The sequence below is a fragment of the Rattus norvegicus genome, chromosome 8, assembly GCF_021556685.1.
Source record: "Rattus norvegicus strain SHRSP/BbbUtx chromosome 8, alternate assembly SHRSP_T2T, whole genome shotgun sequence".
Lineage (NCBI taxonomy): Eukaryota > Metazoa > Chordata > Mammalia > Rodentia > Muridae > Rattus > Rattus norvegicus.
This window is the reverse complement of record NC_141541.1, coordinates 118,784,201-118,796,658: the sequence shown is the minus strand read 5'-3', so window position 1 is coordinate 118,796,658 and position 12,458 is coordinate 118,784,201. Positions and strand designations below refer to the sequence as shown.

Sequence of the window (12,458 nt, the reverse complement as noted above, 5' to 3'; positions counted from 1 at the left end):
CATATTTCAAATCCAAACTAACCCTATAAATGACCTAAAATATGTGAGAGAGGAACACAAAATGAAGGGCCTCCATGAGCCTTTATGAATCAGAAAAATAATCTCTGACAAGGATATGAAGAAGCAAAGTTGGGATGTAACTCACTCACTAGAATGGTTGCCTAGCAGGCTGAAAGCCTTGAGTCCTATCCTTAGCTTCACAAGAAGCCATGACGGGCACACACCCATTTCTAGCACCTGGGGGCGAAGGTAGGAGGATCAGAAGTTCCAGATCATTCTTCGATACACAGTGAGTTCAAAGCCAGCTGGAAAATTTGCAACCCTCCCCCAACACACACACACACACACACACACACACACACACACACACACACACACACACACACACACCAGTACCAGTATAAGGGCATTTGCTCCCAATCCTGACAACATGAACTTCATTTCTATGGCCGTCTTGATCCTTTGAAAGATGAGTAAAGGAATTGTATTATAGGGGAATGAATAAAACACAAGGGAGTAGGTTGAACAAAACTGAATGAGTCTATTTGAAGTTTGGGCCGACACTCAGAAGTTAATCTGGAAATGCCTTTGCAACAGCACTTAAGCTGTCCTGTCTTGTAGGACCGGACATCATCTCAAGTCGCTCTCAGATGTGAACGTCTCAGCTCACGGAGTGGCATTTGAGGCAGAAGGGAGATGCCGTAGCAACTGGTTATCCTAGAATATTCAGAATACACCTACACTACGGGGGCGGCAGGACTGACTGATAGGAAGCTTTACACTTACAATGCATAAATTACAAGTGTATGCTTTATTTCAAAATTGGAATACCAGAAGCACACACCGCTACTCTCTATTTACAAGAACAAGTTAAATGAACTAAATCACTTACTTTCCCATTGCTGCAATAAACACCATGATCGGAAGAAATGTATAGAAGAGAGGGTTTATTTTAGCTTACAGTCCCAGAGGGACTAGAGCTCATCATGGCGAAGAGGTATAGCAGCAATCAGCAGATATGGTAGTGTTAAATCTCACCAGGCAAGAATAAGAACACTGGCACAATTTTTTGAGCCAAATTCGAAGCAGGCTTTATTAAATACTGGCCAGGACAATGGACACTGGCAAGATTTATACCCGAATTCCCAGAGAGTGGCCACCTATAATGTTAGTCCGGTGCTTATAAAGACAAACCCCATAAGGTTGTGCACTTCCTACCTTCGTCCAGTAGGGGGCAAGCGTGATCAAGCACAGTGAAAACACAAGGCTTGTTATCTAACAGGAGCAACCGCCCCCACGCTCCGGGAAGTTATCCGTCCTTTGGTAAGTGGGACTTACAGGTTAGAGGCGTTTTTGTTTATAGATCTCTTAAGCACAGTAATTTAAACTGAAAAATCTAACTTCAGTCTTCACTTAAGCAGGAGTAGGAGGCTGGTGGATCGCATCTTCGAAAACAAACATAAAGCCTACTAAAAGTGGAATTGGGCTATGAACTCTCCGATATCACCCCAGTACTTACTCCAGCAAGGCCGCACCTCCCAACAACCTTCCTCAAACAGCCACCAACAGGGAGCCAATGTCGAAATGACCTACTATGGGGGCATTCTCATTCAGACCTCTCCACACGATCACAAACACTTCACCAAGACGGTGTGGACTAACCTGGATCTAAACTAAAGCAGACCACACTATATTATGTACTTGAAATTTGCTAAGAGAACAGATATTTGCTTGTTTTCTTTTCTTTTCTAGACAGGGTCTCACTATGCAGCTCTGACTGTCTTGGAGTTCCCAGACCTTCTGTTTTTTCTCTTGTTTTCTTTCTTTCTTTCTTTCTTTCTTTCTTTCTTTCTTTCTTTCTTTCTTTCTTTCTTTCTTTCTTTCTTTCTTTCTTTCTTTCTTTCTTCCCGGAGCTGGGGATCGAACCCAGGGCCTTGTGCTTGCTAGGCAAGCGCTCTACCACTGAGCTAAATCCCCAACCCTCTTCTGTTTCTTCTCAAACCTAACCTTTCATTGGACTTTTCTAAGACCTTTCTCATTTCCTATCAAATTATTTGCACAACTCTTGAAACAGACTCATGATCCATTTTTAGATGTTCTATGTCTGCAAAGATGTCAGAAATATTTTCATTCCTGACATGAGTGATTCATGTCTTCTTCTTTGACTTAATTCTCCCCAGGCTCACTAAAACATTTTCAACTTTAATATATCATAGAAGAAAAGACTCCCTTCTGTTTGTATCATCGCCTGCTTGTATTAAAAAATAGTTAATGCCTATTTCTTTAACAGTTACTCTTCTCTAACCTTCGCTTTCTGAATCTCTTTGCCATTACCTGACTGTTGTGGTCTAACTTGTGAGACAGGCACTTAGTTCATTAATTTCCAGCCTGATAATCACTTATAGAAATTTTCTGCACTCCTATGCATTACAAAAGATGTTCCCATAATAAATTTTTGAAGATTTATTTTTATTTGTGTGTGTGTGTGTGTGTGTGTGTGTGTTACAGAGTGCACGTGCCGATGTAGACCAGAGAACTCAGGTCTCCCTGAAGCTGAAGTTACAGGCAGCAGAGAGCTGCCTGACGTGGGTGTAGATGTTGGTAATCAAACCTAGATCCTTGGCAACAAAAGTACCCTCTCAACTGCTGAACCATCTTTCCTGGCTCCTGCCTTCTCAAAAGGTTTCCATGCAACAGTTTTACTTTCTTTATTTATATTTATGTATAATCCATTATATATAAATCATGCTATATCTATAAAGATATTTAGTACAACTTGGTTGGGATGTCTGGGAGAAGTGAAAGGATGACTCAAAGTCAGTGACAGGGTGCAAGCTGACAGCTCTGTGGTCGGCTCAAGATAGTTCTCTAGGCAGCTCTCTACACAGCTCATAGGTTTTCCGACCGAAGTCAGAAAACCTGCCAGACAAAATTCTAAAAGCTGTGTTAGCTCTCTAGACAACTCAGCTCTTGCAGACCAAAGCCCAGTCTCTTACTTGCATATCAATTCAGTCATTTACCCCCATTCTCCATTGATTATACCAGGAACCAACATTTTATAATCTTAGACCCTTGATTCTTAGACAAAGACAGCAAGGACATTTTTAAAATTTTCTCTTTTTTTGAATATTTATTTATTATGTATACATCATACAGCTTTCTGCCTGCATGTATGCCTGCAGACCAGAAGAGGGCATCAGATCTCAATATGGATGGTTGTGAGCCACCATGTAGTTGCTGGGAATTGAACTCAGGACCTCTGGAAGAGCAGTCAGTGCTCTTAACCTCTGAGCCATCTCTCCAGCCCAGCAAGGACATTTTTTAACATAGCAAGTCCTAGGTGGTTTGCTGGTCACAGTGCTTGTGGTTACCAAATCTAGACACAGAGGCTACTTTTATGTGAGAAAGTTAGCTTTCTGTTTTCCATCTCTTTCACTGCCTGAGCTTGGCTGTCGGGGGAACTTGCTCTGTAGAGAGACCTTTATCTTGGAAAGCTGTTTGACTTGGAAACACAAACAATAGGCATATCTGGGCAAGACTTCATTCTGAGATCACCACTCCCACTGTGCTTGGACCTAAACTTGCTCTGTTCCAGGCTGAACATGTGATCAGCTAGCTTCCTGTTTCTGCCGCTATGCCAACGAGAGGGCTTTCTTCCTCTGGAGATACAAACCAATATGAAGCCTTTCTTATTTAAGTTCCTTCTGGTCATGGCATTTTATCACAGTGACCAATACATTTATCTATCTATCTATCTCTATCTATCTATCTATCTATCTATCTATCTATCTATCTTTCCAGGGATTTGAGGATGACATATTAGGTCTTTTCCATTGATTCTTTGTATTCTTCCTATGAGACATATACTAAGTGATTCTCTTCATTTAATACTTATTTATGGCTTGCGGCATAGTCCACATCCTAGGCTATTGGTCTTCTACAACAAAACCCCGTAGATTCATTAGCTTGTGAGAAACTAACTTATCTCTCACAGTCCTGAAGATTACAGTCCAAGATCAAAGTCCCAGCAGAGTGGCTCTGTGACGAGGGCCTTCTTCTTGGTTCATAGACAGTTTTTCCTGGCTGTGTCTTCGTATGATGAAAGGCACACAGCCTTTCGGCTTTCATGAGGGTGCTAATACCATTTCTAAGGCATCACGATTGCCCCCACCAAGGCTCTACTTTCTCATACCACCGTCACACTTCAACGTGTGACTTTTTAAAAATTATTTAAAATCTAGACCTTGTGAATTTCATAGCTGTTCACAATGCATTTTGTCATATCCACCTCCTAATTCCCCTGGACCAGTTGGCTGAGGAAGAAAACCCTTGAAATGGCTTAACTGATGGGTCTGCTCCATACAGCGGAAGTAACCAGCTATACTACCATAGCCAATTCCACTCAGGGCGACCGTGTGGGACAGCGATGCAAGACAGCTCACCCTGGGGCAGAAGTGAGTGAACTTCACTGCAGCTTGATCTACATCAAAACCTGGCAGGAAACCAAAATCTACAGAGAATCACGTTTCTGGATGATCAGGGACTCAAGAAGATCCAGCATCAGGATCTGAAAATGGATGACAATCAAGAACGGGGGTACGGTTCTGCGTCTTCTGCTTCTTTCCTCTCAGAGTGTCCAGATGTGGCTGCACACCAGGCTGGAATGACGCAGAGTTGGGAACGGGTGGGGGAACCCAGTTCATCTGCGAATGGGGTAGAGGGGGACACTTCTCCGAGGATCTTAGTGTCACAGCTCTTTTAGGTGAAGCCTTTCTCCGATGATCTTCAATGAAACAGTTCTCTGAGACAACCTTAGCTTGTGTGCACACCTCTATTCAGGGTGATCCTGTATGCATACACTTTATTCGGGATCAACCAAGGGTTATGTAGTTTTGGGGAAGGGGGTGAGAATAACCAGGGAGGTCAAAGGTCATTGGCTGAAGGCTTAGGGCACTGAGCTGCCTCAATGGCATAGGGGGGCACTCTCTAGGAATCTCAGGCTGAGATGTTCCTCGGGATAGAGAAGAGGAAGCCCCAGTGACAAAGGGAGTTTGCCATTTTGCATTAAGCTCAGGGCTTTCTGGTAATGTCAGACTTCAACCTTAGCAACAGGGTTTCCTGACAGCAGGGAGCTGGATCTCTCAGAACAGAAAGAGAAGGCTATTGTCTCTCCTCGAATGCTCACTTGTGTAGGCATAAGAACACCTCATGCAGAGGGGGGGGGGGGGGGTGTCTCAACACTCTGGTGTACAAAATGTCACTCATAGTCAGCAGTCAACCTCTTTTCCCAGTCACCCACATCTGCCCGATGGACTTGTGAGCAGAGAGGCCCATAAAGCTTACATTACAAGGCTGTGTAGACGCTCGCCCACGCAGACTCCCCAAGACCCAGGCAAGAAGTCAGGAGTAGGGGTTGGGGATTTAGCTCAGCGGTAGAGCGCTTGCCTAGCGAGCGCTAGGCCCTGGGTTCGGTCCCCAGCTCCGAAAAAAAGAACCAAAAAAAAAAAAAAAAAAAAAAAAAAAAAAAAAAAAAAAAAAGGTCAGGAGTCCCCTAGTTCCAACTGGGTAATGTGTCAATCCCTCCGAGAACAGTTCTCTGAGGGACCAGTCCGCCACCAGGTGGCAGGTCGATTCCACTGTGTCCCTTCCACCACGAATGTGGATTTGTTTTCTGCACCTCTGCTTTTCCTGTTCCTAGGCTCCTCGGACAACATAATCGCCATGGTGGAACGCCCTCTCCACCACCCGAGTGTGTGTCTGTTGGGCGAGTTTGTTACACAGCAAAGGAAGTGTAGTTGGGCAAGAGTTTGAGGGGAATACGGTTTATGTGGCTTATCAGAGTCAGATTTGAGGAGACTGGAACAACAACAACAACAAAGATGGAAATGAAGTGGTAAGGGGACATGCGTGAAAAAGTTAGTGCAGGGCATGCAGGTGACCAAGCTCAAGAGCTGTTAAGGCGCACACACTCCTGAGGTAATTCATTAGCTCACGAATCCGCTAATAGCAGAATAATTTTTTTTAAAGCTTAGGACGGCCTTGAAGTTGCTGTGTAGCCCAGGCTGGCCTCAAACTCATAATTTTTCACCCGCAGACTCCTAAGTGCCAGTGTTAGTTGTGTGCCACGGTGTCTGGCTTCAGTGAACCCGTTCTTGAGAGTGAAGCCCCAGTGAGCTCTTAAAGGAGCCTCCTCACCCTACCTCTGACTAGCTCATAAGGAACATCACAGTTCAGCAGGAGGCTTGGAGAAAACAAATGATAGTCCAACCATAGCAAAGCCCAGATATCAGTTCCCGGTTGGTGGCACTAAAGGGTCACGATGCCCAGGGGTGTGCTGGATGCCGCACATCAGTTTGTGTGGGGGAGGAAGAATGCCAGCTCGCGGCAGTTGCCAGTCTCTGATGTATCAATACTCCCCCGATGGCTGATTTCAGGCTACCAAGGAGCTCCCTGAAGTCAGATAAGATGTCTCTTGTCTGTTTGCAGAAGCTTGTGCTTCACCGAGGGCTCCAGAGCCTGTTCCTCATTCTCCAGTCTGGAGGGAAGCGGAGGACTTCCTGTGTTTCTGACAAGTGCGACCCGCTGGCTGGGCCGAGCAAACCGAATACCGTGTACAGGAGGGCTAGAGTGCGTCGTGGGAGGGGAAGGAAAATGAACCGTGGGGCTGGAGAGGTGGAGCATTGATTTGGAGCACTTGCGACCCTTCAGAGGATCAGGGTTGGGCTCTGTTCCTAGCTTGCACACAGAGGCTCAAAACTCCGTGACTCCACTTCCAGGGGTAAGATGCCCTCTTGTGGCCTCTACGGGTACTGCGTATATTTGGTGCATCTATGTAGAGGCTGGTAAAACATAAAAGTAAGTAAATGTTTTCTTAGAACCAATCAGTTCTATGGCTCATATCAGATGGATTTCTTTGCTTTCATCGGCCTCAGTCTCCGTGTGTCTTTGAAGAGTATGCCCTCTAGCGACGTTCTGAAGCACGACCTTGTGAGGTACCCCTCTTCCGGCCACACGATCCTTCATTGGCGTCCCCCTCCTCCGTATATTCAGAAGCGACATTTTTTTGAATCACTGTATTTTATTTCTCTTTTTGGCTTGGAATAGAAAGCTTGTGACTGCATCATGGCCTTGCAGGATAGAGCTGGACTCTCACAGCTCTCTCAGAGGTCCTAATGTCATATTTGTCAAACATGACCACTAGTCATCTGTTTGGGAGTATTGCACGAGGAAAAATGCTGTAGCAATGGCTTAAATAGTCCAGGCAAGGGTGCTGGGGATATTGAATCTTTTTCTTTCTTTCTTTCTTTCTTTTTTTTTTTTTTTTTTTTTTTTTTTGGTTCTTTTTTTCGGAGCTGGGGACCGAACCCAGGGCCTTGCGCTTCCTAGGTAAGCGCTCTACCACTGAGCTAAATCCCCAGCCCCTTGAATCTTTTTCTTAAACGACGCTTTACAAAAGACATTAAGAACCGGAAGCTCTGGGCTAGTTACCCAGTTAAGCTAAATGGACAACAGAATCCAAGTTTGATTCTCACTGTCCACGAGAACAATAAGGCTCTCAGCCCTTAGGCCACAAATTCAGGACATCTGGCCTCGTGACCATTTGATGGCTGAGCTGTGAGACAGCTACAGTCAATGCCACACATGTTCTCTCTGGCTCCTTTCTTCTCTCTCTCTCTCTCTCTCTCTCTCTCTCTCTGTGTGTGTGTGTGTGTGTGTGTGTGTGTGTGTGAGAGAGAGAGAGAGAGAGAGAGAGAGAGAGAGAGAGAGAGAGAGAGAGAGAGAGAGGATGGCCTTTGTCTTAGATTAGACTCTTAGATTTTGGCTCAGGATTATGGGTTCAAGCCCCAGGTTGGGCTCCAGATGTTGCCTGTGCCCTGGGTTGCCTGCTGCCAGACCCTACTTGTCCTTGGAGGTTGGAGATGAGGCGGCATGGAGTCAGTGGCACAGACTCCGGGAGCAGGTGAGGATGCCACAGCAAGGTCATTGAATGCCGCCGCAAGCTTGTTTGATAATCCGCTGTGGGCGTGCCCTTTCTACCCTCCACCCGCATCCCATTGGTCCCAAGTAAGTATCTCTTCCAAGCAGCAGTTCCCAATTGGCCGGCATTGTCTACGTCAGCAGTCTCTAGTCTAGATTTAGCCTCTCTTCTTCCACGCAGTATTGTTAGGGATTTGCTTCCATAGTTATCTATTCAGGAAAGACTTATTGAGAAGCTTCTGTGTCTGTGTTTGGCAGTAGCAAGCCACAAGCTCCTGTGTGCGTGTGTCCAAGTGTGCTCAGCATACACAGGGCACTGATCTGACCAAGTCAGCTTTATTTTATAGCTCAGACTCGCTCTGCCAAAACACAGCGACACGCCAGCCTCCGGGGAACAGATCTGTCTCAGAGAGACCCTGAGCCCAAGAACGATGCTTCTGAAATCTCAGGGTATTATCAACACAAACCAAACTCTGGCCCGTAAAACCCTCTCCCGGTTCTTTGCTTCAGAAAGGGAGGAGCCCCTTTATCCTCACAAGCATGTTCAACTGAACCCACGGTTTCCAACACAGCCATTCTCCACGAGGGGATGATATTAGCCCAGCAAGACATCTGGTTGTATCTGGTGATATTTTGGTTATCACAGCTGAGGGGTGGCAACTTTGTAGGTGAAGGCCAGGGGTAGAGTTCAACACGCTGCAGTATACAAGGCAATCTCTGGGACTTCGGGTCACGTTAAGAAAACACCTCAGGGGCTGGGGATTTAGCTCAGTGGTAGAGCGCTTACCTAGGAAGCGCAAGGCCCTGGGTTTGGTCCCCAGCTCCGAAAAAAAGAACAAAAAAAAAAATAAAAGAAAAAGAAAACACCTCAGCAAAACAACTTCAGTTCATGGTTTCAGAAGCCAGGGTGGGGATGTGAATAGGGTGGCTTACACCAGGGCAGCCAGAGAAAAAGCATCCCTGATTTGGTTGGTTTTCTGGTTTTTACCCTTTAATTCTATCAAGGACATGGTGCTGCCCACAGTGGGGGTGTCGCCCTCTTTGTTAACCCTCTTGAAATGCTCTCCAATGCGTGATTGGCTAATCCGCCAGGCACCTCTCTCTCTTAATCTTAATCTCTCTCTTTAATACTATACATAGTATTCAACCCAGGGTGTCTGTACAGCCATGACTGGGAACCCTGCTATAGTGACTTCAACTCACTATAGTCTCATGAAGGTGAACTGGTTCAGGTTTTTGCAGCTGACTCCAGACTCGAGGGATATTTCAGTTTCTTTATATGACCCCAGGGTACTTGAACTCCCCAAACACTATTTTCTTTTTCTTTCTTTCTTTTTTTTTTTCTTTTCTTTTTTTCGGAGCTGGGGACCGAACCCAGGGCCTTGCACTTGCTAGGCAAGCACTCTACCACTGAGCTAAATCCCCAACCCTTCTTTCTTTCTTTCTTTCCTTCTTTCTTTCTTTCTTTCTTTCTTTCTTTTTTTAAGATTTAATGTATACGTGTTCTGCCTGCATATATGCCTGCATGCCAGAAGAGGGCACCAGATCTCACAGAGATGGTTGTGAGCCACCATGTGGTTGCTGGGAATTGAACTCAGGACCTCTGGAAGAGCAGACAGTGCTCTTCACCTCTGAGCCATCTCTCCAGCCCACTATTTTCAACTATGTGTGTCAATCCTACGATATATGTCCACTGCCTCCTTCATGCCAACACGAACCCCACCAGGGGTCAGAATTTCCCTCCCTCAGGCCTTGTCAGTGGCATCAGTGGACCTGAAAGCCAAGCATCCTCTGTCCTCTAAGGGCTGACATGTCCTTACATCACTGCGGTACTAGTCCATTTCAGATTATTGTCTGAGGTGTGTGGTCTCTCCCAGGCCACAGAAATTACAGAGGATTTCATTGGGAATGGTTCATAGTGTTGATATAAAAAATTCGACTCTCAGCTCAAAGTGGATAAAAGCTAGTTTATTCTAGTGTCAAGTGTGAGTGACCGTGGCCTGGGAACACAGGCTCAGGCTCGGGTTTGTAGGACCAGAAGGTCGTGTGACTGGGAGGAGCCGTCCTGGAGCAAGAGTGAGGTTGAGACACGTCCAAATCCCTAGAACCTCATCCTGAGACAGGCAGGAGTGGAACTGCTTCCTCCCTGCTCTGGACCTGCATGTCCCAGCATACGCATAACCTTATGACTCCCACCTCTGTCCCCCTTGAGGCAGTCAGGTAGCCTGGTGGCCAGGTTACAGGTTAAGCCTCCCCTCTCTTTATAAGGACATGACCAGCAAGCACCTGGAATTCCTCTTCATGCAAATGAAGCATTCCCCAGCACCAGGGCACCAGCCAATGATATACACTCACCCCGAAAACCCCTACCCACTCCCCAAGGTTTATAGATCCCTTGTCATCTCCCCACCCCCCATCCTCCCACCTCCACCCCCTCCCACCCCCCAATAAAGAGAGCTGTTTCACTGAAAACTCTCTGGAGAAAGCTGTTTCTCCCGTATTCATGAAGACTGAGATCCTGCCTAATCCACCCACCCTGGCTAAGCGTTCTTCCCCCAGTCTAGCCTGCTGTGCCATGTGCTTAGCTACCCTGAAGGGAGAAGCAGGCCAGGAGTGGCACAGGTTAGCCCATCTAGTGGTTGGAATAGGAATGTCCCCCATAGGTTCAGGCACTTGAACACTCTGTCCCATTAGAGATGCTGTTCGGGGCGGTTTAGGAGATGCAGCCGTGCTGTGAGAAAGTCACCGGGAGCTGGCTTTGGGAGAAGACAGCCTTGACTTACTTCCACTTGCTCCTTCTGTTTCGTGTTTGTGGTTGAAGACGTGATCTCAACCTTCCTGCTCCCGATGCCACACCTGCTACGGCTCCCTGCCAATAACAGACTCATCTGCCTGGAACCATGAGCCAAAATAAACTCTTCCTTCTCGGAGCTGCCATGGACACCGTGTCTTATCATAGCAGCAGAACAGTAACTAATACGTCCCTAATTCCACATTCCACACGGGAGAGTCTCATGAAGGTTTTGGGTTTTGTTGTTGTTGTTGTTTTGGTTCAGTTTTTGGCTTTTTAAAATGTATACTGCTGTATATTATGTGTGTCATAAATGTCTGTGTGGGAGTGTTGGATACTGTGGAACCGGAGTTATAGACAGTTATGAGCTACTATGCAGAAGCTGGGACTTGAACCTGGGTCCTCTGGAAGAGCAGCCAGTGCTCTTAACCACTGAGCCACCTGTCTTAGTTAGGGTTTTACTGCTGTGAACAGACACCAATGCATGACCAAGGCAAGTCTTATAAGGACGACATTTAATTGGGGCTGGCTTACAGGTTCAGAGGCTCAGTCCATTATCATCAAGGCAGGAGCATGGCAGCACCCAGGCAGGCAGGGTGCAGGAGGAGCTGAGAGTTCCACATCTTCATCTGAAGGCTGCTAGTGGAAGACTGACATCCAGACAACTAGGATGAGGGTCTTAAAGCCCATGCCCACAGTGACACACCCACTCCAACATGGCCACACCTACTCCAACAGGGCCCCACTCCCTAATAGTGCCACTCCCTGAGCCAAGCATATACAAACCATCCCACCATCTTTCCAGTCCTCATGAAGTTTTTATAGTAACAGAACAAAAAAATCATAGATCAAGCGCTTTTAGGCATATTGGTGGATCACAGAAAGAGCAACAAAATCTTAGCTGTAGGCCTCAGGCGCTATCTGATGACTCCTAGCCTTTTGGTTGGCGAAAACAGTGGTTTTGTTAATACATTCCAAAGGCTTTTTCCTGTTGCTCACAGAATGTCAGGTTCTACCCTGAGATAGATAAAGAATGTCTATTTAGGGAGTTGGTTAGTCCAAGGTCAATTTCCATCAGGCTCTGGGCCTGCAGCGTTCTTAATTCTCCACAATTACTGAAGTTCCAACCAGTTAAATCCGTCTTACGGAATGTTTCCTTGAAGGTATAGCCCCTTTCTAGAAACTTCCATCCCCACAGGAAAACAGAGGTGTGTGAAGAAGGAAATAGTAAGTGATCTCTTTTTGTTTTTTGCCCTTCAAAGTATTGATTTGGGGGGATGGTTGTGCCCTTGCCATGGCACAAGTGTGGAGTCCGAGGACAACTTTCAGGAGTCCGTTCTCTCCTCCCGCCACCTGAGTCCTGGGATCAAACACCTTAATGGCAGACACCTGTACCCACTGGGCCTTGTCACTGGCCCTTAGCAGCCTCTTGAGAGGAAAGAGAGAAGGAAGCTGGGATTGGAGGCTGGGATGCAGAAGAGAGGTGACTTGGAGGACCTTGGGTGGGAAGAGGTCCTAACACCGTTTAGCACTGAATCTGGAGTCTGTGTTGTGACAGGCAGGGTAGAGACGGAGGTCAGGATGGAGGTGTGGGCAGTGCAGCTTCCAGAGCATAGTGGAAGTCTTGAGCCAGGGACCCTGAAGGAGAAGTTAATGGCTCTAAATGTGACGAGGGTGGAGGACGAATAAC

General features: G+C 46.5%; 1 non-coding gene across 1 annotated transcript; it reads right to left on the bottom strand.

Annotated features, from left to right (window-relative positions):
• Positions 1-2,891: 2,891 nt before the first annotated feature.
• Positions 2,892-2,952, bottom strand: LOC120094432 (U7 small nuclear RNA). The gene has a single exon (XR_015628279.1). It is a non-coding gene; the product is annotated as a U7 small nuclear RNA (small nuclear RNA).
• Positions 2,953-12,458: the final 9,506 nt, after the last annotated feature.